This window comes from Hyaena hyaena, unplaced genomic scaffold (assembly GCF_003009895.1).
Source record: "Hyaena hyaena isolate Hyena2069 unplaced genomic scaffold, ASM300989v1 scaffold_2092, whole genome shotgun sequence".
In the NCBI taxonomy this organism is placed as follows: Eukaryota; Metazoa; Chordata; class Mammalia; order Carnivora; family Hyaenidae; genus Hyaena; species Hyaena hyaena.
This window is the reverse complement of record NW_024082726.1, coordinates 4,893-31,713: the sequence shown is the minus strand read 5'-3', so window position 1 is coordinate 31,713 and position 26,821 is coordinate 4,893. Positions and strand designations below refer to the sequence as shown.

Here is a 26,821-nt window from a genome sequence, read left to right as displayed (position 1 = left end):
ATCATGGAAGGCTTTTGCTTCACTTGAATGTTCACATGTTTCCCGTCTTTCTGGAGCTGCACAGTAGAGATCCCAAAATACACTAAAAAAGTAATTATGGTAACATTAAGAAAAGTATAAAACACCAAATGAGAGATCAAAATTCCAAAAAGAGAAGACATGTATCACTCTTTTTACAAAATGTGTTTTCTTCTTCAGGACAAATATTTCTTTGAAGGATTTAAATTCAGGCAGGGTTTTTCCTGCAATAACATCTTTCAGAAATAACCATCTTTCAGAAATCTTAAGATTTTTTTTGAATGCTGAGAACAAACTGAGGACTGATGAGTGGGGGTTGAGGGGGAGATGGGCATGGACGATGGCACTTGTGGGGATGAGCACTGGGTGTTATATGGAAACCAACTTGACAATAAACTATTTGTAAAAAAAAAACAGTTAAGATTTTTTTCTAAAAGGATAAAATAATTAAAACATCTTTTAAACTGTCATTTTTAATTATCTGTTTATATCACTTAAACACACATTGAAATAATTACAATGCCTTTCACAATTTCCCCATTAAAAAAACAGTAAATAATATCCTAATTTAATCATTTAAGAATAAATGATACATTGGTTTTTTTTTCAAGGTAATTTTGTTTGCCAACTACCAGGCCAATATCCTGCTCATTTAATCACATTGTTCAAACAAATAAATTTTCTTAAAATATCCTCCTTTTTGCCCTTGCAATCACCAAAATAGGTTAGTAATTTTGAAAATTCAAAAAAATCCATGCTCTTTTTTTCCATCCTACTCAAGAACAATGGGAATAAGCAAGGTGGAACTGGTTGGTAAAAAATAATTATACTGCTTACAAAACTATGTCTCTGATCATCCTGCCACCTATGAAATTAACAATGAGCATGAGCAAAGGATTCAAAATTCAGGAGAGCAAATATCAGAAATACTGGCAACAAAGATAATTATAAGGAAGAACAGAAATCTTTTTTATTATACATTTCCTACTCTACATTAATGGAAAATGGACTTATCAATTGGTTAAGAGCACAGGTTTTGGAACAGGATATTTCTCAGAAGCCAGCTCTGCAAATTAATTACTAGTTCAAGTTTCTTAAACAGATGAGAAACACAATTTCCTCCTTTCTATAAAAGGGATTGTTTCTATAAAATGGGATTGTTGAGAAAATTAAATTATATAACATAAATGCAGCATCTGACACAGAATAAGCATATTATCAATCATATAATCAACAGTGATTATCTTTAACAGTAAAAAATATGAATGATTGAGTACTGCCATGTAATTTTAGTTTCCACAATAAGCAAGGAAAATCAGGAAAACAATAACACACTTAAAAGTTGCACTTGGCCTTCTTACATCCCTTTTTGGACAAACATATACGAGTTATAGACATACAAAGATACAGCTAAAAGTTTTTTGCCTTTATCAAGTGTGTTATAAGTTATAGTATATTGCAATTATTCTTATTTTCATGTTATTAAGGAACTTCAATTCAAAGCTCTTGAAAACAAAGTTATAATGATAGTCTTTAAATTGTATTTAGTTTAATCATAAAATAATATGTGCAATAGTATGACAAACACCTTAATATTTCTTCTTATTCACTAATTTCTTAGCAAATGCTATGAGATTCCCCCTTGGAATTATTACATTTTTATTTTTAAATGCTGTCTTACAATGCCTTAAACTTCTGAGTAAAATGCTGTCTTACAAAATGGACTGGAATAAAAATAATAATTTATTATTAGACTATGTCCTAAAAATTATTAAATAGCTATAAATAATTATTTGTACATATATTATTAAATTAAATATTTATCCTGGAATAGCAACATTGTTCTATTTCTATTTTTCAGTTTCCCTTTATGGACTTAATGGGAGGTTAAAAGTTTACAAGATCAAGATGAGGGATAATAAAACAACTTACTAAAATGGGATAACTTTATATATGGTATCTTTCTGACAATGCTACATTACCCGTACATGATCTCCTTGAATAAAGTTAGAGAAATATACCCTTTGAAGACATTTAGCAAAGGAAGAAATACATAGTTCTACAGTAATTACAAACATTAATGCTCCACTTTCAATACTGGATAAAACAAGCAGACAAAAGATAAACAAGGAAACAGGAATTAAACAACACAATAAAGTAACTAGATTTAACAGACATGCAGAACACTCCACCCAACAACAGCATATGCCTTCTTTCCAAGTGCACAGGGGACATTTTCCAGGATAAGACATATATTAAAGCACAGGGTAAGTCTCAGTAGACTTGAAAAGATAGATATCATACAAAGTATCTTCTCTAACCACAATGGGATGAAGTTAGAGATCAGTAACAGGAAGAAAGGGGTGCCAGGGTGCCTCAGCTGGTTGAGCATCCAACTCTTGATTTCATGTAGCTCAGGTCATGACCTCACTCTTTTTAAATTCAAGCCCTGTGTATGGCTCGGTGTCGGCAGTGCAGAGCCTGCTTGGAATTCTCCCTCTCCTCCTCCCTCTGTCCCTCCCCCACTCACACACAAGCTCTCTCTCTCAAAACAAATAAACTTTAAAAAGAGAGATAGGGAGAGAAGACTCAAATTACTAAAGACTCCACCAACAAAAAAAAATCTGTTAGAACTAAATAAATGGATTCAGTAAAGTTGGTGGATATAAAATCAATATATAAAAATCAGCTGTGTTTCTATAAACTAACAATGAACTATCAGGAAGTAAAATTAAGAAAATTCCATTTACAATTGTATCAAAAAAATAATATACTCAGGAATAAATTTAACCATGTGATCTAGCAATTCTACTTCTCGGTTTATACCCAAACCCAAAAGAATTGAAAGCACAGGGTGCCTGGGTGGCTTAGTGAGTTGAGCATTAGAATCTTGGTTTCATCTCAGTTCTTGATCTCATGGGTTTGTGGGACTGAGCCTCCTGCCCTGCTCCCCATCAGGGTCTGCACTAATAGCACAAAGCCACCTTGGGATTCTTGCTCTCCCTCTTCATTTTTTTCTAAGTTTATTTATTTACTTAGAACAAACTGGAGAGGGGCAGAGAGAAAGAGACAGAGAGAGAAGGGGAATCATCCCAAGCAGGCTCCACACTGCCAGCATGGAGCCTGATGTGGAGCTCAAACTCATGAACTGTGAGATAATGACCTAAGCCAAATTCTAGAGTCAGAGGCTTAACTCACTGAGCGACCCCGGTGCCCCTTCTCTCTCTCCCTCTTTCTGCCCCTCCCTTTTCTCTCTCAAAATAAATAAATAAAAATAAAAACTTTAAAAATTTTTGAAAGGAAGGGTGGCTGAGTGTCTCAGTTGGTTAAGTGGCCGTCTTTGTCTCAGGTCATGATCTCATGGTTCATGGGTTCGAGCTCAGAGCCTGAAGCCTGCTTCAGATTCAGTGTCTCCCTCTCTCTCTGCCCCTCCCCAACTTGCACTCTGTTGTTCTCTCTCCAAAATAAATAAAATGTTAAAAAAAAATTTTTAATTGAAAGCAGAGTCTCAAAGAGATATTTATACACACAGGTTCAATATCAGCATTATTCACAATAGTTAAAACATGGAAGCAACCCAGGTGCCCATTGATGGCTAAGTAGACATATTATATAAATACAATAGAAAATTACACAGCCTTTAAAAGGAATGAAATTCTAACATATGCTAAAATATAAATGAACAACAAGGACATTATGCTAAGTGAAATAAGCTAGTCTCTAAAAGACAAATACTATATGATTCTACTTACATGAGGTATTTACAGTAGCCAAAAATCATAAAGAAAGAAAGCAGAATGGTGGTTGACAGGGGCTGGAAGAGTGGGGAATGAATGGAGTGTTACTGTTTAATGGATATAGAATTTCAGTTTCACAAAATAAAAAGAGTTACAGAGACAGATGGCGGTGAAGGCTGCACAACATTATGAATGTATTTAATACCACTGAACTGTACACTTAAAAATGGTTAAGATGATGAATTTTATGTTTTGTGTAATTTGCCATAATTTGAAAAAAGTGAGGAAATAAAAAAAGTACCCTGGCCAGTCCTGTTCTAGGTACCACTTTACAGTAACTAAAACAAATGTTAATTCTTCATGTGTATTCAGAATCTCTATTCCATCACTTCAAAGATCATAAAGCTAAGAAGGCCACCAGAAACCTATGAGTTACTAATAATAAGGAATACTCACCATAAAAATAAGATATTTTCGATTTATAAAACCCTATCCATTAGGAGTTTCATAAATTAAATAAAAATAAAATATGTTACAAAATTAAAAGTATAAAATTAATTTAAAAATTAAATATAATTTTTAGTGTTACGATATTCATGTTAAACACACTTCATCTATTTTATAAGTATTTGTATGTTCTTATCTAAGAAGTGATCACAAATAGGAAAGATATTTCAAAAGTTTATCTTAAAACAGTGTGGAGGTTCCTCAAAAAATTAAAAATAGAACTACTCTATAACCCAGATATAGCACTGCTAGGAATTCACACAAGGGATACAGGAGTATGCTGATGCATAGGGGCACATGTACCTCAATGTTCACAGCAGCATGTTCAACAATAGCCAAATTATGGAAAGAGCCTAAATGTCCATCAACTGATGAATGGATAAAGATGTGGTTTATATACTCAATGGAACAGCAGCAACGTGGATGGAACAGGAGGGTATTATGCTAAGTGAAATAAGTCAGTCAGAGAAAGACAGATACCATATATTTTCACTCATATGTGGATCTTGAGAAACTTAACAGAAGACCATGGGGGAAGGGGAGGGGGGAAAAAGTTACAGAGAGGGAGGGAGGCAAACCATAAGAGACTCTCAAATTATGAAAACAAACTGAGGGTTGATGGGGGGTGGGGGAGAGGAGAAAGTGGGTGATGAGCATTGAGGGGGGCACTTGTTGGGGTGAGCACTGGGTGTTGTATGGAAACAATGCGTTGTTTCCATAAGTTATATCTAAAAAAAAAAAAAAAAGAAGCAAACCAAGAAACAGACTCCGCTAGTGAGAACCAATGGTTACCAAAGGGGAGGTAGGGTATGGGTGAAAGAAGGGATGGGAATTAAGGACGGCACTTGCTATGATAAGCGCCATCATGTATGGAAGTGCTGAATCATTAAACTGTACACCTGAAACTAATATTACACTGTATGTTAACTAACTGGAATTTAAGTAAAAACTTAAAAAAAAGTTTATCTTTTCTAGAAAACCAACCCAAGTTTTACACTAGTTTATATGATCCATATTGATCAGTTTATCTGATCCATATTGTAACTGCTATAATACCATTATAATATTTGAGAAAAAATTAGTTATATAATGACAACAACAACAAAGATGCATGATGACCAAAATGTGAGTTCACATTCTGCAATTAATCCATGCTTGGTTTTGTGGGACAGAAGACAAATCATTTAACTAACTTAGAAAATAACAAGCTTAAAATAATACCTCTATAAACCCTTCATAAATTAACATTTTAAACTATTATTTTCTCCTATTAATATTTCAAGTATATATTAACTCATAATCTATACAATATGCTATATCATATGCTGCACAGAGAAAAAAAAAAGACATAAACCTCATGGCATATATGACTGTGGATCCAAAAGTAGTGATGAGTTGAACTGAAAACTCAAACTCAATTTCCTAAAGCACCTAAAAACAACTCAATGTGGAAGTTACCTCTCATATATTATAAACGTATAAATACTCTGGAAAAATGCTTTTGGCTGATATTATGACAATATGACACTTGCCATATGAAAATGTGGACTTAAGTTCTAGAGGAAAACTTATGCTTTCTAAGTAAGAGTCATAGGAATACTTGATTTGTTCTTAGCTGGAGGAATTTCACTGATTACTTTAATTTTTTTTTTCTTTATTTCTAGGAGAGAGAGAGAGAAAGAGACAGCATGAGCAGGGGAGGGTCAGAGAGAGAGGGAGTCACAGACTGAAACAGGCTCCAGGCTCTGAACTGGCAGTCAGCACAGAGCCCGACGCGGGGCTCGAACCCACGAACCGCGAGATCATGACCTGAGCGAAAGTCAGACGCTTAACCGACTAAGCCACCCAGGCTCCCCTCTGATTACTTTAGTAAGCTTTTCTGATGATCCACTGAACTGGTTCCTTGATTCCCATAAGGGCCAAGGGCAGAAAATTCTGGACTTCTGTAGACACAGATGCCTTAACAACCAGAAATGCTAATGGCTAAGGAGGTTTTCAAATCTTTTAATCTATTAAGCTAAGTACATCTATTAAGCTTGACATCAAAATATTATCCTTGAAACATGGTGTATCCATCATCATGAGTAATGTCGAGATTTATACAGTCTCTGTAAATAGAAACAAGTGAAAAATATGTATTTTGCAAATGAAGAAGTTAGAGAGCAAACGCAGGAATCAAAACCTGTGAAGTATTAAAATCTTTGTTCTTTTACATTTATTACAATCAAAATTTTCCCCACATAAATAAAAGGAAAACACAAGATTTCCAAGTTCAGGATTCTTCAACACTAAAACATTAACTGTTTTTCTTCTATTCTGAGGATGTGAGTAGAGATGACTTCACCAGCTGTATATCTCTAAGGAATAAGGAAAGCAAAACGATTGTCAGAAAAGTCTACAAGGCTGAATAACCATGCCAGAAGTATCCAGAAGACAGGATGGTAACATAATTATATAACCTTAATCCACTGGCCACATTCAGTACTACCTGAAAATAAAAATCAAAAGAAGAAAAAAAGAAAAAAACACAGGGGAATTTTTTTTCCTAAGGAGCATACCATGTTACTATTTAAGTTCAAATCATTAATAGCTAAGGAACTCTCTTTGACCCAAGAGTATATTTTAAATGACTCTTAGATACTCCTAATCTATACTGAAGAAAACTATTCATAACATTAAAGACGGTTTTATATAAAATGTACATCTACTTGCTCATCATCTTATTAGAACTTCCACATACATGCACTTGTTCTATTCCTTAGCATTATTTAATAGTTTCAAAATGCAGCATTACATTTTGTCCCACTATCATAAAATTCTCACAATACTCTAGGATTAATAATAAATTCATATTTTAAAGTATCATGAAAACAGCTTATGTGCTAAATTCGAGCTTCATATACTAAGCATCATACATTTAGTATTTAATCCTCCCATTATTATGCCTGTTTTATCAATGAGGAAGCTGAAGCTTAAAGAAGTTAAATAATTTGCCTAGGGGTCACACAGTGGGTTAGTGGCAGAGCTAGGCTTGGACTTTTTCATTCTTACATTATTTTATTTCTAATGTGAGTATGGTATGAAGAGTTCTTATTTCAAGACGGCTCATGCTGATTATGGGCAAGTTTATACAGCTCTGGCAGGCCAAGCAGCATCAGCTGCTACAAGTGTAGTAGATACTTGCCCTAGATAAGACAGCAAACACTTCGTTATCTTACCTTTGACCCTCATACTCCAACTCGTTTCCTGAGTGTCTTATGGCAACCACCCCCTCATCCTACACGCAGTTGCCAGTGATGTATAGATGCCTCAATATAGACCAGACTCAGAAGAGACAACTTTTCTGAGTCCCATTTATACGTACCGTCTAGAATTAGCCACTCAGGATGTTCAAAAGGGAACTGTAATTAATGTCTTATTAATAGTGAGCCACTAAATTCTGCACTGTGTTTAAGAAATATCATCTGTTACTGAGATGAGCACTGGTTACAATTCAGGAAATTTCAGTTCTAATTCTAAATCTGAACTTGAGAAAACAGTTTTTTTCTATTAGTTTCTTTATGTAAAGAGAGAAAATGGTATCTGTTAATGTATTTTACAGACTTCTATACAGATATAAGAGATGGTATATGCAAAAGTATTTTTAAAAGAATAATAGAGGTACTTAAAATATATTCTAGAACATTCTTGTAACTAGAATGGCAAGAAAAGAAGTTTCCTATTAACAGAGTAAAAATCGCCTCCATTTCCTTTCTAATCCTTTGTATTTAGTAGAAAATTCCATCACTTATTTGCAGTATCTTCTCACCACCAAATTTTCCTATTTTTTCACATCTTTTTCCTCCAAGACACATTTTGCTTTTTCTTTTTAGCCTTGATAAATCACCTCTGGGTTTTTTTTTTAACTTTTCTCTTATTAATACTTTTTATTCCCTTCTCACCATGATTATACTCCTATCTTAGTTGTTGTCTATACTGTCTTATATTGCTGTTTAACTTTTTTAAAAGTTTTTGTTTAAATTCCAGCTAGTTACGATACAGTGTAATACTAATTTCAGATGTACAATATAGTGATTCAACACTTCCAAATAACACCCAGTGCTCATCACAAGTGCCCTCCTTAATCCCCATCATCTATTTCACCCATCCCCCCACCCTGTTAACTTAATACAAATAAATAATTAGTTATGTAATGACTTTTATAGGTGAGACATATAAGATGAGTCAGAACAAGTCTGCCAATGATAATTATTACACTATTCTAGTAACCAGATGACTAATTCAGTGCTATTGTTTTCACATGGGTACTTGGTTATTCTTGGCTATACCTGATACTCATCCATTAGACTCTAAAATCATTAGAGGGCTAGCACACTGTAAGATTTGACATTTTACTCCCAGGTGAAAGAAACTGAAGTCTCATGATAATCTTAGCTATTAGTTTATTTTCTTTGTGATGTCATATATATTTAATTTCAGGATATAAATACATTAGACCAAAGTTATTTCAAAAGTGTTTTGCATATAATATTAAATAAGAATAAAGCATAATTTCTGCCATTAAAACATTAAATAAGAAGACTTAATTTATTTTTAATGTTTAGTCATTTTTGAGAGATAGAGACAGACAGAGAATGAATGAGGTAGGAGAAGAGAGAGAGAGGGAGACAGAATCTGAAGCAGGTTCTAGGCTCTGAGCTGTCAGCACAGGCCCTATTCAGGGTTTGAACTCCCTGACCACAAAATCATGACCTGAGCTGAAGTCAGATGCTTAACCAACTGAGCCACCCAGGTGCCCCAAGAAGACTTAAATTTAAATTACACAAATTGAGGAGCTCCTGGGTGGCTCATTTGGCTAAGCATTCCACTCTTGATTTTGGCTCAGGCCATGATTCCAGGGCTGTAGGTTCGAGCTCAGCATCAGGCTCAATCCTCAGCTAGGGGAAGATTCTCTTTCTCTCCCTCTCTCTCTCCCTCTCTGCCCCTCACCCTGCTAGCATGCATGCTCTCTCTCTAAAATGAAATAAGTAAGTATTTTAAAAAGTAAATAAATTATATACATTGAAAAGGGTACTGGGGCGCTGGGTGGTTCAGTCAATTAAGTGACCAAGTCTTGTTATCAGCTCAGGTCATGATCTCACAGTTCATTGGTTCGATCCCCACATCAGGCTCCAGGCTCCATGCTGACAATGCAAAGCCTGCTTGGGATGCTTTCTCTCCCTCTCTCTCTGTCCCTCCCCTGATTGCTCCGTCTCTCTCTCTTTCCAAATCAATAAACTTAAAATAAAAATATAAAAAAATAAATTTAAAAACTAAACTGTTAGGTCCTATTCTCTTGTTAATCCAAAACTACTTATGCCACCACACACTTCTGCTACTCTCAGTAATCCACAAGGTGGAAAAATGAATTACAGCAGCTTTCTGAATTTCTTTCACCACTTCACCAAAACTATTTTCCTCAAGACCACCAAAATTCACCTTTCTTCCCAATTCAGGAAAATCTTTATGTCCTTTTACTTACACTTGCTATAAAATTTAATTTCTACCCCAAATGCCTTTCCTAGTTCCCATACATTATTCTCTCCTGATTACCTTTATTCTCTCCAATTTCTTTCCTTTGAGGCTGCTCTTTATCTACCCAGGCTTAAATGTTGAATTTCCTAAGGGTTCCAACCCTAGACCCTGTCTCACTGGTTAGTTACAGTGGCCCTTGAATCTATAAGTACTTTCTACCTTCAGTATGGTCTGTGTTAATAATTTCCAAACCATTATGGGCCTGCTTCAGAACTATGACTTTGAATTAAGGCATTTCTTTTTTTTTTTTTTTAATTTTTTTTTAATGTTTTATTTACTTCTAGGAGAGAGAGACAGCGTGAGCAGGGGAGGGTCAGAGAGAGAGGGAGTCACAGACTGAAACAGGCTCCAGGCTCTGAGCTGGCAGTCAGCACAGAGCCCGACGCGGGGCTCGAACCCACGAACCGCGAGATCATGACCTGAGCGAAAGTCGGACGCTTAACGGACTAAGCCACCCAGGCGCCCCGAATTAAGGCATTTCTATCTGAGTGTCACACAGGCATCTCAAAATTTAACCTGTACAAGATAACTTATGGCAGTTTTTCCCAAAGCTTTTGCTCTTTCTATATTTCCTCTTGCAGTCAGTGGCATCACTGTTCATCCCACCATCCAAATCTAAAATCTAGGAAACTCCTCCTTCACATCCCAAATAGTCTACTCATTGTTTACTATCTGGGATCAATCACCTTACCACTTTTCAACTGGACAGTTAAACTTGCCTTGTAACTAGGCTCCATCTCTGTTCTCAATCCTCTTTAATCCATCTCTCCTGATGCCAAGTGAATGTCTAAAAGCACAAATCTAATGTCCATATACCATGTTTAAAATCTTCGAGCTTTTATCCAAAATCCTTGGTGTACTCTAGGACTCTGTAATTTTGCCCCTGCTTTTGTCTTTATCCTTTCATTCTATTGCTTCACAGTACTGCACCTACAGTTCAACTGATCCAAGCTACCAGTCATATCGCATATTCAAAATCATTCCTTTGGAGGCTTCATACTAACTATTCCTTGGCCAAAATACAATCCTTCACTCAACTTCCAGCTCAGCTCAGGTTCACTTTTTACATAAAGCCTTTCCTAAATCTCTCAACTGAGGTAAGCATTCCTCCTGAATTGCTACTGTAACTAATATATACCTCAGTTGTAATACTATTGTTTATATCCTATACTTATTTCCTTGAGAACAGCATAGTTTTACACTTCGTAAATATTTGATGTAGAGGCTTAAACACAGGACAACTCCATTTTCAAATATTCTATAAAAATACAGAAGTGAGAAGTCATAAAACTGCAACCTCTCCAGCCAACAGGAGCCTTGCATTTGACCAAATGAGCAAGCAGTAAGTTTTAGAAGAATACACATTATCCTAATCACCTGGAACTCAATAGCAGTAAAAGCTATCCTGGTTAAAAGAAAAAGAAAAAAGTTAGTATAGTCCTGTATCCCTAACCTAGAGCACATATAATAAAGCTCAGCTCTAAAGACTTAAGGATAGGGCTACCTGGGTGGCTTGGTCGGTTGAGTGTCTGACTTTGGCTCAGGTCATAATCTCACTGTTTGTGAGTTTGAGACACATGTTGGGCTCTGTACTGACAGCTCAGAGCCTGGAGCCTGCTTTGGATTCTGTGTCCCCTTCTCTCTCTCTGCCCCTCCCGTGCTTGTACTGTGTGTCTGTGTGTGTGTGTGTGTCTCAGAAATAAATAAACATTAAAAAACTTTAAAAAAAAACCTAAAAATATTCTTACTATAAAACCTAGTAATCATGCTCCTTGGTATTTACCCAAAGGAACTGAAAATTTATGTCCACACAAAAACCTATACATGGATGTTCATACCAGTTTTATTCATAATTGCAAAAACTTAGAAGCAACCAAAATGTCCTTCAATAGGTAAACAAACCATGGTACCACCAGACAATGGAATTCAGCGTAAAAAGAAATGAGCTGTCAAGCCATGAAGAGACATAAAAAAACTTTAACTTTTTTTTAATGTTTGTTTATTTCTAAGAGAAAGAGAGAGAGAGAGAGAGTGAGCGAAAAGGGGAGGGGGAGAGAGAGAGAGGGAGACACAGAATCCCATGCATGCTCCAGGCTCCAAGCTCTGAGCACAGAGCCCGATGCAGGGCTTGAATTGACAACCGTGAGATCATGTCCTGAGCTGAAGTCGGATGCTTAACTACCTGAGCCTCCCAGCTGACCCAAGACACAAGAAACTTTAAATGCATACTGCTAAGTGAAAAAAGCCAATACGAAAAGACTACATACTGTATGATTCCAATGAAAAGAAACTAGATTAGGCAACACTATGGAGACAGTAAAAGAAAGGGTCAGTGGTTGCCAGGGGTGGGGGCAAGAGTTGGAGAGATGAAAAGGCAGAGCAGAGAGGGCATTGAAAATACTCTGTATGATGCTATAATGATGGACCATGCCATTATACATTTGTTCAAACCCACAGAATGTACAACACTAAGAATGAACTATAATGTAAACTATGGACTTTGGGTAATTATAAATGTGTCAATGTAGGTTCAGCAACTATAACAAATGTACCACTCTGATGGGGGATGCTAATATGGGGGAGATTATACCTAAGTAGGGGTAGAAGGTATACGGCAAATTTCTGTACCTTTCTTTCAACTATGTTATGAATTACTAAAAACTGCTCTTAAAAAAAACAATCCTATCAAAAAAGGGCGGGGGGGGGGAAGGAAAATCAAAAAGACCTCTGAAACAGTTAACAACAACAAAAAAAAGATCAAGCATCTGCTGGATTTAAGGCCCACAGTTATGGCTGGTTACGCACAATGATCAAGAAAGATTAAGATCTGGGTAGTTTTCTGAAAGAGAGGATCCACAGCTTTGCATCAAGTTTTCAGAGGATCCCATAATCTCAAAATCATTAAGAACCACTTATATACATAGATGAAGTAGGGACCACAAAGGGTATATTAGTAGTTTTAGGGGAGACATTTTTAAAAACTAAAAATACTGTACCTATATATTTTGCATGTGCTAGATTTAAACTGAATATACTCTAAAAATATGTATGTGCCCATTATTTATCATTTCTTTGATATCTTCAACTATGCACAAATTAAAATTAGTTAAATACCAAATCACAGAAGAGCTTCCCTGAATCTAAGAGCCAGAGAAAGAGAAACAACATGGCAGATTTAAGAGATGTATCTTCTGATAGTTAAGACCAAAAAAGCTAAAGGTATTATCAACTATCAACAGTATGAAAATAGGTTACATTTCCTAAGAAATGGAGCAAATGAGAAATAGGTGCAAGAAATAAAATTAATTCTTTAATGGAAATTTTTAAAAATCTTTACACTCTTAGCCTACTAATCCAATAAAGACAGATGCCTAAAATGGTTTCTTAGGCTCTGTGTAGACCTAATTGGAAACATACAAAATATAAGGTGGTGTCAACAGGTGAGGAGACTCAATTACATTCAGCAAACAGCTAAATATTTACAATCTAGATCTAGATATCATAAATACATACTACATAAAATGAGAAGTTGACTTTTGTAACATTATGCATTATAAGAGCTCAGTCTTAAACTCCTGGAAAACAGCACAATGATAGTGCTTAACTGCAACAAACCGTTGTTCCAAATACAGGAAGAACTCTGAACCAAAGGACTGCACCTGTTTCTGCTATACATATATGAGACAAACAAGGGAAACCCAAAACCACAACTGATCAAGTGCAGTTCCATTCACCACAGAACTTCTAGTAAGACATTTTCAGGAGCGAGGTATAAAATGTGTACCAAGGATATCATGTGTGTGACACTAGAAGACAGCTTTTGTTTTCTCTTTTTAATAAGATGCTAAGAGATTAATATATAAGGCAATGAACCACTGAACAGGAAATTCTTCCTTTTTTTTAAAGTTTATTTATTTATTTTAAGAGAGAGAGAGAGAGCACAAGCGGATGAGGAGAAGAGAGGGGAGACAGAATCCCAAGCAGACTTCATGTGCACCATCAGCAGAGAGCTCCATGGAGTGCTCGATCCCACAAACTGTGAGATCATGACCTAAGCCAAAATCAAGAGTTAGAAGCTTAACCAACTGAGCCACTCAGGTGCCCCTGAATAGGAAATGCTTCTAACTGAAGAAACACACACAAACAGCCTAGTTTGTCCATGCTGACACCTGAACTACCAGTGCTGCTGCAGAAAAGTCACATATCTGGACATACTGGTACTACAATGAAATGTATAAGCTCTAGTATCAACTGAGTCTTCAGTGAAGTCTGATAGTCTTTTCGCATTCCTACACAGTTCTATCCTTGAGTCTATATTGAACTATTTCAATTTTTTTTGGACTATTCCTCACTGTCCTAAAAGTTTACCACTACCTCCACCTTCATTACCCTAAGATTAGATGTGCTCATGTAGGTGGGATCCTCATTATGATCCTCATGTCCTTATAAGAAGAGACACCAGAAAGCTCATTCTCTCTTTGCCATGTGAAGACAGTAAAACGGCCAGCATCCAAAAGCCAGGAAGAAAGACCTCACCAGAAACAAATCATGGTAGCAACTTGATCTGCGAAGTCCAAACTTTGGAAATGTGAGAAAATAAATTTCTGTTGTTTAAGTCAAGTAGTCTATGGTATTTTATTATGGTAGCCCCCGCTGACTAATACAGAATCATACTTACAGTTGGAGATTCCAACTCCAGTTTGACTCAACAGTAGTATCTTTAAGTTAAAGAACACTAATTTTGGTTTTGACTCTGACTGTTTTTAATGCTATCTCACAGAAAATAATTATAGAAAAGTGAAAAAAATTAAAAAGAAACATGAAATAATAAACAGGTATAGTGCAGGCCTGTAAGAATATATCATCAATCTAATAAAAATGGAATAAAAGATACTTACCACCACCAAGAATGTAAGAATCCTGGTGGTTCCCCCAATGTGATGTTTTTTTCCCATCTTATCTAAAATGAATAAAAGAAATGTTAATACTTTCTTAATAATACCTTTCCCCACACATATTACAAAGCAATATTTTCCCATTTAAAATACTGTAGTATTTAAGATTTTGTTTTCATATTATTCTTTACTCAAGTTTTATAAAAGCTCATTTTACATAGTTTTTTGGGTTTTTTTTTTTATAGTTTATGAGAGAAGATGCCATTATTTTCCTGAATTTGCTTCCCACTGTGCTAGAGTCTTAAGAGAGACTTCTGGAACTTGAGGTATCTCAGGATCTTAACGCACATCAAAATTACATTTTAATCAATCACCACTAACCCAGAAATTTCCGAATGTCTGGGCTTAACATGTGCAGACTCCAAATAATGCCCTAATGATTGAGTTTTTAAATAAATTCCTGTTTTGAGGAGATCAGAGTAAGAAGGTATATGTCTCCCATACAATAACATTTTTAAGAAGATGATATTTACTTTCCAAATGTTTATATTTCAGATGACTTAGAGTTCACTATCAAAAATTTATAACAAGGTCAGTATCTCAAAAATTAACATTTCTGACTAAATACTGTTTACAAATTAAATTTAGAGATTTGAAAACTGGGTAGGATTTATACAGTGCCTTTACTGATAGCAGTAAACAAAAGATAAAAATCTTTGCATTCAGGGAGATTACACTTTATAGAGAAGACAGACCATAAACAAACAAAGCCAAAAAAAAAAAGAGAGAGAGAGAGAGATTGTATATATATTACAAGTAGCAGACAACAAATGCTAAGGAGGAAAACAAAACAGAGAAGGAGGACAAAAAAATTGGAAAACAGTAAGAAGCGAGCTATAATTTTAACTAAGATGATCCAGAAAGGCCTCATAAACAATTTAGGTAGGGGTGCATGGCTGATTCAGTAAGAGAAGGGGCTCTTGATTTCAGGGTCATGAGTCAGAAACCCATGGTTTATCTTTATATATAAGCATGATTTAGTTTTTTTAGTTTAAATAATTAAAAATTATTTAAAAATATCCCAATTAGCAAAATATGCCCATAGGCCCTTAATATAACTAGGAAATAAAAAACTACATAATTACAGACTTTTTTAAAAATCAAGGAATTCTTTCTATTACCTACTATGGAAAATTTAGAAATTGTGGTCCCAAAAGGTTAAAAAAAAGTTTTAAGAGAGGAACTCAGAAAGTGGCACAAAATGTAAAAAAAGAAAAAAGTAACTACCTAGGTAAAGATGAAAAAAACATAATTAAAATCACCAAAATCATCATTTTTTAGAGTTCTTAAGTACAAAAAATGTAAACCAATGGGAGCATTAAAGTAATTTGCTCTCAGAAAACAAAGAAATTTTCTAAAATTTAGGTTAGATTATTATATATGTGACAGCCATTGTTTTTAAAAGAGCTAAAAGGAGAAATTCTAGGAATTAATGAACTTAAATTTATAAAGACTGTGTATGAAAAGAACCAGAGTATGTTATATAAATATATGCCAGATCCTAACTTGAATTTTCACACATGCACACACACATGGAAGTGGGGTAGGGAGAGAGAGAGAGAGAGAGAGAGAATCTTAACCAGACTCCACACCCAGCATGAAGTCTGTTATGAGGTTTGATCCCATGACTGTGAGATCATAACCTAAGCCAAAATCAAGAGTTGGACACTTAAGTGACTAAGCTATCCAGGCGCCCCAACACAAATAATTTTTATATCTATAAACTACCTTTTATCTGAATTCCAGTTAATCATTATTATATCTTCTTGATTCATGAAAAAAGACATAATGAGTCTTAGGATAACAAAACTCTGATATCCTGCTAAAGTTATAATTTAGTCACAAACTTGGTGTTTCATATATCTCTCAATCTTTTCTCTTTTTGTTAGTTTTTTGATGTCTTCTTGAGAGGGCATAATAATACCCTCATAGATGTGCCCCAAACACACAAATATTCCTAGTTCCTGGAATCATTCTAATTAGATAAACAGCAAGGTTTTCAAAGTACCATCCTTACCTTTCATCTCAGTTCATCCTGACATTACAGATGTGACTATGAATTAAGAGCAGACAGCACTATTCTCAATTAAAAGGAGAGTGTGCGATGACTTACTAATGTAATTAAAGTGGCATGATGAGGTTTCAATGCCACACCATGCTGGCAGCAGGATTAGTCTCACAGTCTAACATGAGTCCCACTGCTCCGTATCTGGGGCTCAGCAGTGTCCTTCCTGGACTTCCACAACCAACCATCAGCAATTGCATGAGAAAAAGTAGTTGGGGAAAATACCTACATGGTTTATATTCAATAGGCACTTTTGTGAAAGGAAGTCTAAAGTTAATGCATTTATATTTTAAACAGTATTACATCTTACTGCTCCTCAGAGAAGCTCAAAATGTTTCACATACATCTTTTTCATCCTTATAAAAGACTTTATAAATTAGTTCATCTTTCTCACTTTAAATTGCAAGTTTGTGAGACAAGCAGGTAAAACTTTGGTCCATCATATTGAAATTAACACAAAAGAAATCCTTTTTAAATTATTGAATAATCATTGCTTTAGGTATTTCTAAATTAGAAATGGTTCTACATAAGAATATGTTTCCATAGTAAATGGTATTTTTTGCCTCCAAACTAATTACTACTCCAAGTATTATTTACTTATAGGAAGCATTAGATGATACTAAGAAAAACAGAACCCTGATCTATAGAAAACTAAAGCATATTCATCACAGCATTGTTAGAAATGATGAAAATTAAAAACAACCAGGAACACTTGGGTTGCTTGGTTGGGTAAGTGTCCAGATCTTGATTTCAGCTCAGGTCATGGTTTCAGGGTTTGTGGAATCAATTCCTGCATCAGGCTCTGTACTGACAGTACAGTACAGAGCCTGCTTGGGATTCTCTCTCACCCTCTCTCTCTCTCTGCCTCTCCCATACTTACACGCACATGCATGTTCTTTCTCTCTCAAAAAAAATAAACATTTAAAAAAAAAGAAACTACCTGAAAACATTAACCAATAGTGAATATAAAAATACACTTTGGTACTTACATACTACAAAAGAGTATGCAATCATTAAAAAGAATACAACATACCTACCTGGAAAGAGAGCCATGCTACATTAGTTTTTCAAGTTGGAGATGTGGAAGATTGGAGAACAATATATATAATATAAATCTTTTCTATTAAAATAATGTATGCATATGTATGTGTGCATTTTGGTGTATACATTTAAAGAAATCATACCAAACTTAAAACTATTATCTCTGGAAAAGGGTAAATGGTGGCTTTCATCTTAAATCATATTCATCTATGAAGTTTAATTTTTGTTAGCAAACATGTATTAATGATGGATATGGTTGAGGAATGGCCAGAAAATACCTCTCAAGGTCAACAGTCATTTGAGAAACAATTCTGTGTTTTATGAAAAGGCATTTTCTGTTGTACTGAATTTCATGGGCTTCAGGCTTTTTTTGGTGTTTGAATGACATCTATGCAATTAATTTCTCTCTCTCTCTTTATTTTTCCTTCTTCCATTATCCCAGGTCCAATGTGTATTCTTTGTCCTAAGGCTTTTTGTGGTTGAACCATCCAGCTTCCTTCCTTCCATCATTTGCTTAGTTAAAAGCTGTATTTTCTTGGAACTTACACATAAATCGTGATTCCCATTCCCACTGCCATTTTATACATTGAAGAGCCCTGTCTGTGGTTATGCTGTGTCTCTATTATATGAGCTTGGATTTTCTGCATTTCTATATAGGTGTAGCACCAAACACTGAATGAAAAAAAAGCAAGTTGGTAGGGGTAAGACATTCCATATGGTTTATAAATAAGAATCATAATTTGCAAGTGTCCATATTATCTGATAGAGCAATTCTTCTTCTAGGAATTTATTCTATGCTCATGTGTGCAAATTTATATATATAACAATTTTCAGGGAACCATTGTTTGTAATTGCAAAAGACTAGAAACAACCTAAATGCCCATTAGTAGGAGGCTGGTGAAATATATCACAGAGCAGTTCATAGAAAGAAATACTCTACCACCATGAAAAGAATGATGAAGTGGGGTGCCTGGGTAGCTTCATAGTTAAAAGTCCAACTCTTGATTTTGGCTCAGGTCATGACCCCAGGGTTGTGTGACTGAGCCCTGTGTTGGGCTCTGCGCTGATAGGGCAGAACCTGCTTGGGATTCTCTCTCCCTCTCTCTGCCCCTCCCTGCCTCTCTGTCTCTCTCTTTCTCAAAATAAGACTTAAAAAAAGAAAGAATCATGAAATTTCATGCACCAATATAAAACAAGTGAAGTCAAAAAAATGAAATAAAAATCAAAGTGTATATAATAAATCAGTACTTATATAAATAAAAAATGATACACACATGAATCCCCCCTCACACACACAGATACATACACACTTGCTTAACTTTTCATCATTATTTGCTTCTGGCAAGGTATACTGATAATTTACCTATTATCTCTCGTCTCCACACTTCCCTTCTATACTCCATTTTACACTAGGTGCTGGGATTCTGAAAATTACATTTCTTAGTCTCCCTGCCAGCTAGTTTCCTGTTCAGTTCTGCCAAAAGAAGGCCAGTAGCTGGAAATCAAGGGGCAGAAGGAAAAAGAGAAGCTTCCTGCCCCTGGCTCCAGAAGTGAAATATTGCTGTTGCAGCCGCAGAAGCATCAAGAGCAGGGGTGATAATTCTGGATGACAGCAGCCCCTTTTCAGAGGGTCTAGTCTTGCCAATGTGGGACCTTTCTGAATCACCCAGACCCACTTCAACAGCATCTCCAACAGCACAGCAGTAGGTTTGAGCCTCATGAGCTCCAAACTTTTCAGAGTATTCCTAAATCCTTTCATACTTATTGAGAACCAATATTCAAAAAGTATTAATATCATAAACAGATAAAGTTAGTTTCTGTGTTAAGAAAAAGAACCGTAGGGGCACCTGTATGGCTCTGTCAGTAAAGCATCATCTTACTTGTGATTTTGCCTCAGGTCATGATCTACGGTTCATGAGTTTTAAGCCCTACCTCAGGTTCTGTGCTGACACTGTGGAGCCTGCTTCAGATTCTCTTTCTCCTTCTCTCTCTGACCCTCCCCTACTCACATGCAAGCTCTTTCTCAAAACTAATAAGCTTAAAAAATAAATCTGTACACATATGTATATGTTTGTTCCTAGACAAAAGTCCTGAGTCTTAATTTTGCTATAACCTACTGTTCCCACTAATTTTCTAAAATCTTCCATGTATAGATGCATTAATATACTAAACTAAATGTAAAAAAGGAAAAAATTACATTTTAATTTTAAAAGTTAACCAAATAGACATAAAACAGAAAGAAAAATCTGTCCATATTTTAAAGCACACAATCCCAAACCATGCTATTCAACATGGTATCCCCTAGCCATAGGTGGTTCTTTAAATTTCTGAATATTCTCAATTGTTCTAGCCACTTTCAAGTGTTCATTAGTCACATTAGACTAGTGGAGAACTTATTAGAAGCACAGATTTGAGACCATCTCCTAATCACAGAAAGTTTTATTCAATAGTGTTGCTCTGTTCTAGAAAGTAGAACTCCTCTCAGAGGCTACACCCAGGTGAGAGACTGGGCTGCTGAGATACACATCCCACTTGTGAAAATTATGCCTTTTATTGGGAAAACTCCCTGATGGATCCCTTCTATTTCTGTTTTTATTTTTTGGCCTAGAAAGGTAGAGGCCCCTGGGAATGGTTTGAAAGTAAAGAATGAAGACCTAATATACTACATGATAAAATAACAAGAATTTAGGAGGCTGCTGATAGTCTCCAAGGAAGAAGACATCTGAGGAGTCTGAGAGGATTCAGAAAAGGAAAAAACGGGAGAGGCTGTGAGGAATCAACAAGACATAAGGCAAATGGAGTCCACAAGAAAACAGTTTGTAAGACATTCCCGGTGGCAAGGAGACCAAAAAACTTATGAATACTTGTGTCTGATATTCAAGTTGATGTTGTTGCCTGCATGGTATAAAGCTGAATACCCTTCAGTTTTCCCCTAACTTCAATAACAATCTTTAATACACAAGAGCAATGAATCAGTGGAGCTCTGAGGCTATGAGAGAAACAGGAAACTTCAGGCCAAGAACAGGCAGCAAGCAGCCACAGGAGAGGCAGTGGGGCTGTAATACTTGGTGGGGGCAAGAATTATAGCAAAAAGAATCTCAAGTACCCTCTCCCCCTGGGAAGGCCTGGAAATGTCAGAGAGGACTTGGGGGAACCTACAATATTAGGGATTAAAGCTGGAGCTATGTCTATAGAAAAGACGACCACACAAGGAAGGATGATTGCAGGCCATCCAAGTGGAGATACCTGGAGCACACATGTGTACATAGCACATATATTTACACTTGTTCTCTAGTAGAGAAACTATGTAAGATAAAAAAGAACAGGTCAAGAATTTTAAAAATAACACTTTTGAGTATGTACTACATGCTACCTCTTCTAATTACTGTATATGCACTAACTCATTTAAACCTCAGCACAACTCTGAAGTATTATTACAATTACCTTCTTTTTATAATTAAGAAAACTGAGTCAGTAGGGGCACCTGGGAGGCTCAGTCAGTTGAGTGTCTGACTCTTGATTTCAGCTCATGTCATGATCCTAGGGTTATGGAATCCAGCCCTGCAACAGGCTTGTGCTGAATGTGGAGCCTGCTTGGGAGCCTCTCTCTCTTTCAGCCCCTCTCCCCTACTTACACTCTCTCTCAAAAAAGAAAGGAGGAAGGAAGGAACGAAGGAAGGAAGGAAGGAAGAAAAAGAGAAGAAAAAGTGAATAAGTAAATAAGATGTAGAACATAATGCAGACTCAGCAGTCTGGCCCCAAAGAAATTGGTCTTACCCACCATTCTATGTCACCTCCATGTCAAAGTTCAAGAAATTGTTTAGGAAACTGTTGCTGTTTTCTCCTTTCAGTGAAAGGTAAACAGAGAGGAAAGAATTTTAAAATCTACTATGTTCAGTAACTTAGCATTCCTAATAAAATCTGAAGAAGCAATCTGTTGGATGTTTTTAAGCTTTTCTTTTTGGCTAACTTAAAGGCTAATTTATGGCAAATAAGGGCTAGTAATATAAACAATGCAAAATTCTTAAGAAAGGAAAAAAAATCTTCTTCTCTGTAACATTCTAATTCTTAATGTTATTTGGTGTGGTCACAAAGCCTTATTCTGAGGCATGATGAATACCATGCAAAATTTCAGGGATGAATTGGAATTGTCTTTGCATAATGAAATGACATAACCAAGAAAGGATAGTTTCTAATGAACTCAAAGTAACAAAAAATTGATAAAGAATTGTAAAGATTTCAAAACATTGTGTTTTTAATTACTTAATGCTGAAGGATAATAAAAGATAAAGCTGAGGAAGAACTCTACACTGAAAACATTTGTAAGGAATTTTCAATTTTGTCCCAGTGGGGGTAAAAAAAAATTAAGGTTGTAGAAACAATAAGTCATAGAAAACAACATATGGTAGTGGTTTAGAATCTATCATGAATTGGATATAACAATGGGCCAGTTAACATAACCTGGGTAGAGAGATGTTTTTATTTCTATCATTAGTTCAACGCTATGTCTTTAACTAGTGAAGAAAAAAAAATAGCTGGGCTAATAGTGCCCTGTTCTTCTGGCTGATAATAAAAGCTATCAAGAACAGTTCAGTTTCTGACAGCCTAGGACCAGGGCATTATCAGAAAGTCCAAATCCATTGAGAGACTAGGCTGCTGAGATACAGTTGTTCACATGATATGTAGAGTTCCAATTTGACTTTCTCATCGCTTCATGCATACAGTAAACCCACACTAAGGAAAGAGGTGGTCGAAGACAGCAAATTCTGGTGCAAAAGGGTTAATCAACATCATAGTCATCCATATCCTCATGATTCTACTTCTTCAATATAGGAACACTGAACATGTGAGTAACTGGAGCTACTTCAATCATTTCCTTTTATCACATTACACAAATAAACAGGTCTCCCTAAGTTTTTCTTTAAGTTCCTTGTGTAACTCTTCTGAATTATGTAAAAATACCTGGGGATAGACTCACAGGAATTGAGATAAGATGGTCCTTTATTTCTCAAATTACTTAAGAAGTGATTCTACAACAAGCAGCCTTAAATTTTCCATATGATCCAAGTGAAAGTAAGAGAGAAATTATTGTTAAACAGGGTACAAAGCTCTAAAAGATGACATTCTCCTTTATTTACAAATCACAGTTGGGAGGGGAGGGAAGGGGTACTGCCATTCACAAAGACACCAGAGTACAAACCAAACAATGTTTTTCTTTTACTTAAAAATCTTTGAAAGCTCCTTTCATGAGAAGATAAAGTCCAAACTTCCTGGTACAGTATCAAAAGTCTTTAGTAGGAGTGTACTATCAGCTTAAAGAGGTGGAGTCTAAGAAAGCATTCCTAGGAAAAGCTACCTCTAAGCTAGTCAGGTGAGGTAGGGGTAGGTGTTAGGCAGAATAAAGCCCAGAAGAAAGAAGTCTATAGTGTATATAGGCAAATAGAAGCAGCTAGGTATTATGAAAACTTACTATGAGAGAGATTACAGAAAAATATAGAAATTTAACCAAATGAAATTATTTTGAACTCTAAGGTGAAGTCAAATGGCCTATCACAAATCTACCTCCAGGCTTCCATTTTAAAACCATATATATATAATAGTTTTATATAAACAATATAAAATGGTTGTGTGTGTGTGTGTGTGTGTGTGTGTGTGTGCGCGCGCGAGTGCGCAACTAAAGATAAAATTCCCCTCTAATCCCATTAAAATCCCCACTCTCAGAAACTAGACTGGCACGTATATTCTTTCAGACCTCTCAGTACACTTCATACTCGTAAATATGTACACACAAACATACATAGTATTGCATCATGTTCCTTTATGTTCAAAGGTTTCCATGTAAATGGCATACTTCAGCTTGCTTCTTTTATTTGAAAACACTTTGGAAGTCTATCTACGTTAAGTCCAAATAGATCTTATTCTTTTATATTTTGGCAAACTTACACCTCAATTTAGCCATTCCCTACAATATGTCAAACACTATACTGGATATTCAGGTAATTAGAATGTATTTTCACAATGCCATTTTGAGTTTGGCAAGGTAGAAAGTAAAGAATGGTTCTCGGAATCACATATACGCATCTCCAAAGTCCAGAAATACTGTATCTTCTTGGTGACAATAGACTGTCTTCAACTTAATTGATTCCTTTTGTAAAATTGAACCAGACTGAAAATTCTGAGAAACTTCAGTTTTGTATTCCAAATGCAGCCAAAGAAAATACAATCATGGTAAACACTTGTCTGAAAAGTCTGACTCTCCTCTGAAAGAGTAATTTCATTTTTACCAAATAGCTCTAGAAATTTCATATATCCATTTTCCATTGAGCTCATGGTATATCAGTACATTATCTAGTTATCTCAATCTAGCTATGCTCAATTCACATGATCCATTTGAGTCAAAATAGCTGAACTTCCTTAAATAAATTAACAACCTTTTTCTTTTTTTTTTTTTTTTATTTATTTCTAGGAGAGAGAGAGAGGCAGCGTGAGCAGGGGAGGGTCAGAGAGAGAGGGAGTCACAGACTGAAACAGGCTCCAGGCTCTGAGCTGGCAGTCAGCACAGAGCCCGACGCGGGGCTCGAACCCGCGAACCGCGAGATCATGACCTAAGTGAAAGTCGGACGCTTAACCGACTAAGCCACCCAGGCGCCCCCCTTTTTCTTTTTTTTGATGAAGTTTAATAATCACTACATCTTACATATTACAATGTTGGTAAGAAAATAATCATGGGAACCCCCAAGGATTCAGCAAGATGAGTCAATTCCAAATGTTCCCTGATCTAAGGAAAGAGATCAGTAAATCTTTTCATTAAATCTCATCAAGTTTTCAACTGCATTAAAATAATATTTTTATTTAAAAAAACTTTTTTTTTGGGGGGGGGAGTGCCTGGGGGGAGTGCCTGGGTGTCGGGCTCTGTGCTGACAGCTCAGAGCCTGAAGCCTGCTTCAGTTTGTCTCTCTCTCTGTTTTCCCCTCCCCCACTCACATTCTGTCTCTCTCAAAAAAAAATATTAAAAAAGTTTTTTTTTAATAAATAAATAATTTTTAATCTTTATTTCTGAGGGAAAGGGCACATACGTGTGAGTGGGGTAGGGGCAGAGAGAGAAACAGCGAGGGAGAGAAAGGATCCCAAGCAGACTCTGTGCTAATAGCAGAGAGCCCCAAGCGGGGCTCCAACTCATGAAACTTGAGATGACCTGTGCCAAAGTTGGACACTTAACTGACCTAGCCACACAAGTACCCCTATAATAATATTTTTAAATCTCCAAAGCTATCTCTGGTTTCTTTTAAATATACTGGGAGTTGGCAGTGATTAAGAACACAAATGTTAGGAGCATCCTTTTTACAGTCTCAATCTCTGCCTCTGTAAAAACCAACAGTGAATGTGGCAAGAAAGGTCATACACACAGTCTTCTAATTAATGATTTAAGGAGATATAAATACACTAAACTTCTGATTTGAATAAACTTTAAAATCCATTTTTATTACACTGTATATATTCATTCTGTGCTAAGCAAGTGACTTCTTGTTTGTTCTGAGCATACCTCTCAAATTCCTTATTTGCGAGTAGGCCCTAATAGTTCACATATACTGATTCGCTAGATAAAAGATTGGAGGTTATGTGTGATTCTCAAGAAGCAAGTGATTCTCAAGAAGACTGTACTCTAGCAAGGCACTTTGGTCAAGGAATAGACTGTCGTGTCCCTGATCTGGTGGAGGTCAAACTAATGGGATCACTAGAGATATTATTTTGACTAGGACTTGTCCCATAAATATAAACATAGGCCACAAATGAGAGCTGTACATTTACCTCTAAATTCTCTATCAACCACATTAAAAAAGAAGAAAATGGTAAAATTAATTTCAGTAATATATTTTATTTTACCCGATATATCTAAATTATTATCATTTCAACATGTGATATTTTATATTCTTCTGTTCACACTAAATCTTCAAAATCCAGTGTATATTGGATTAGTCATATTTAAAGTGCTGAAAAAGCGATATAAAGCTAGTGACCACCATACTGGACAGCACCAATATAGGGAGAACACCAGAAGAAGCTTTGGAATAAACAAAGATCTAGACTTGAATCCCAGTTCCATAACTCACTAAGCTGCATGATATGAGCCAGTTACATAAATTCTCTGAGCCGTGTTGTTCTTATCAGTAAAACAGGAATAATACCATCTGCCTTACAAATTTCTTATACGAATTAAAGATAATATATGTAAAGTACCTTGGCATATTATGTACCTGACATATAACAGAACTCAGTAAAACCCTCCTCATCCTCATCATTATATGAATTGAAGAAGAACAAGTACCATTGCAAGAAAGCTCAAATTCAAACTTTAAAAAATATGAAGGAGAAAAATAGAAAAAGAAACAAAAACTTGGAAAAAGATTAGCAAAGTGTTTTCTAACTGAAATTTAGTCATCAATCCACTACAGCAATCCATACAAAATAAAAACAAACAAAATTCATATCTTCCAAAATTATGAATAATGCCAAAATAAGACACTGCTAAAACTAGAGATATGGTGGTATTTGTCTTTTTTTTTTTTTTTTTAACAAATTTGCTTTCTTGATTACTGTTGCCAAGGCTAATATTAGTTTCTATCTCTATAGGGGGATAAATGGCTAGAAAGTTGGGTAGAAGCTTACTGGCATGAAAATGGGATACTAAAAATGCTTACAAGTAATCGACAAAGACTATTAGGCATACTGATAACTGAGCATTCACTATATAGTATGTAATGATAGTTTTTCCAAATAATTGTTACAGAATATTTGCATCCACTTCTGTAAGATATTAAAATAAAATATAAAAAATAACGAAAACATACCTCTGATAAAAATGTTTGGGCCGATTTCTGAGCTCCTACATGGAGCAGATATTCATATACGTAGAGTGCTAACCT

General features: G+C 35.6%; 1 long non-coding RNA gene across 1 annotated transcript; it reads right to left on the bottom strand.

Annotated features, from left to right (window-relative positions):
• LOC120227212 lies at nt 1–26,821 on the bottom strand. The gene is made up of 3 exons (XR_005527206.1): nt 26,747–26,821; nt 14,735–14,796; nt 1–82 (listed from the first exon to the last, which is right to left on the bottom strand). It is a non-coding gene; the product is annotated as an uncharacterized LOC120227212 (long non-coding RNA).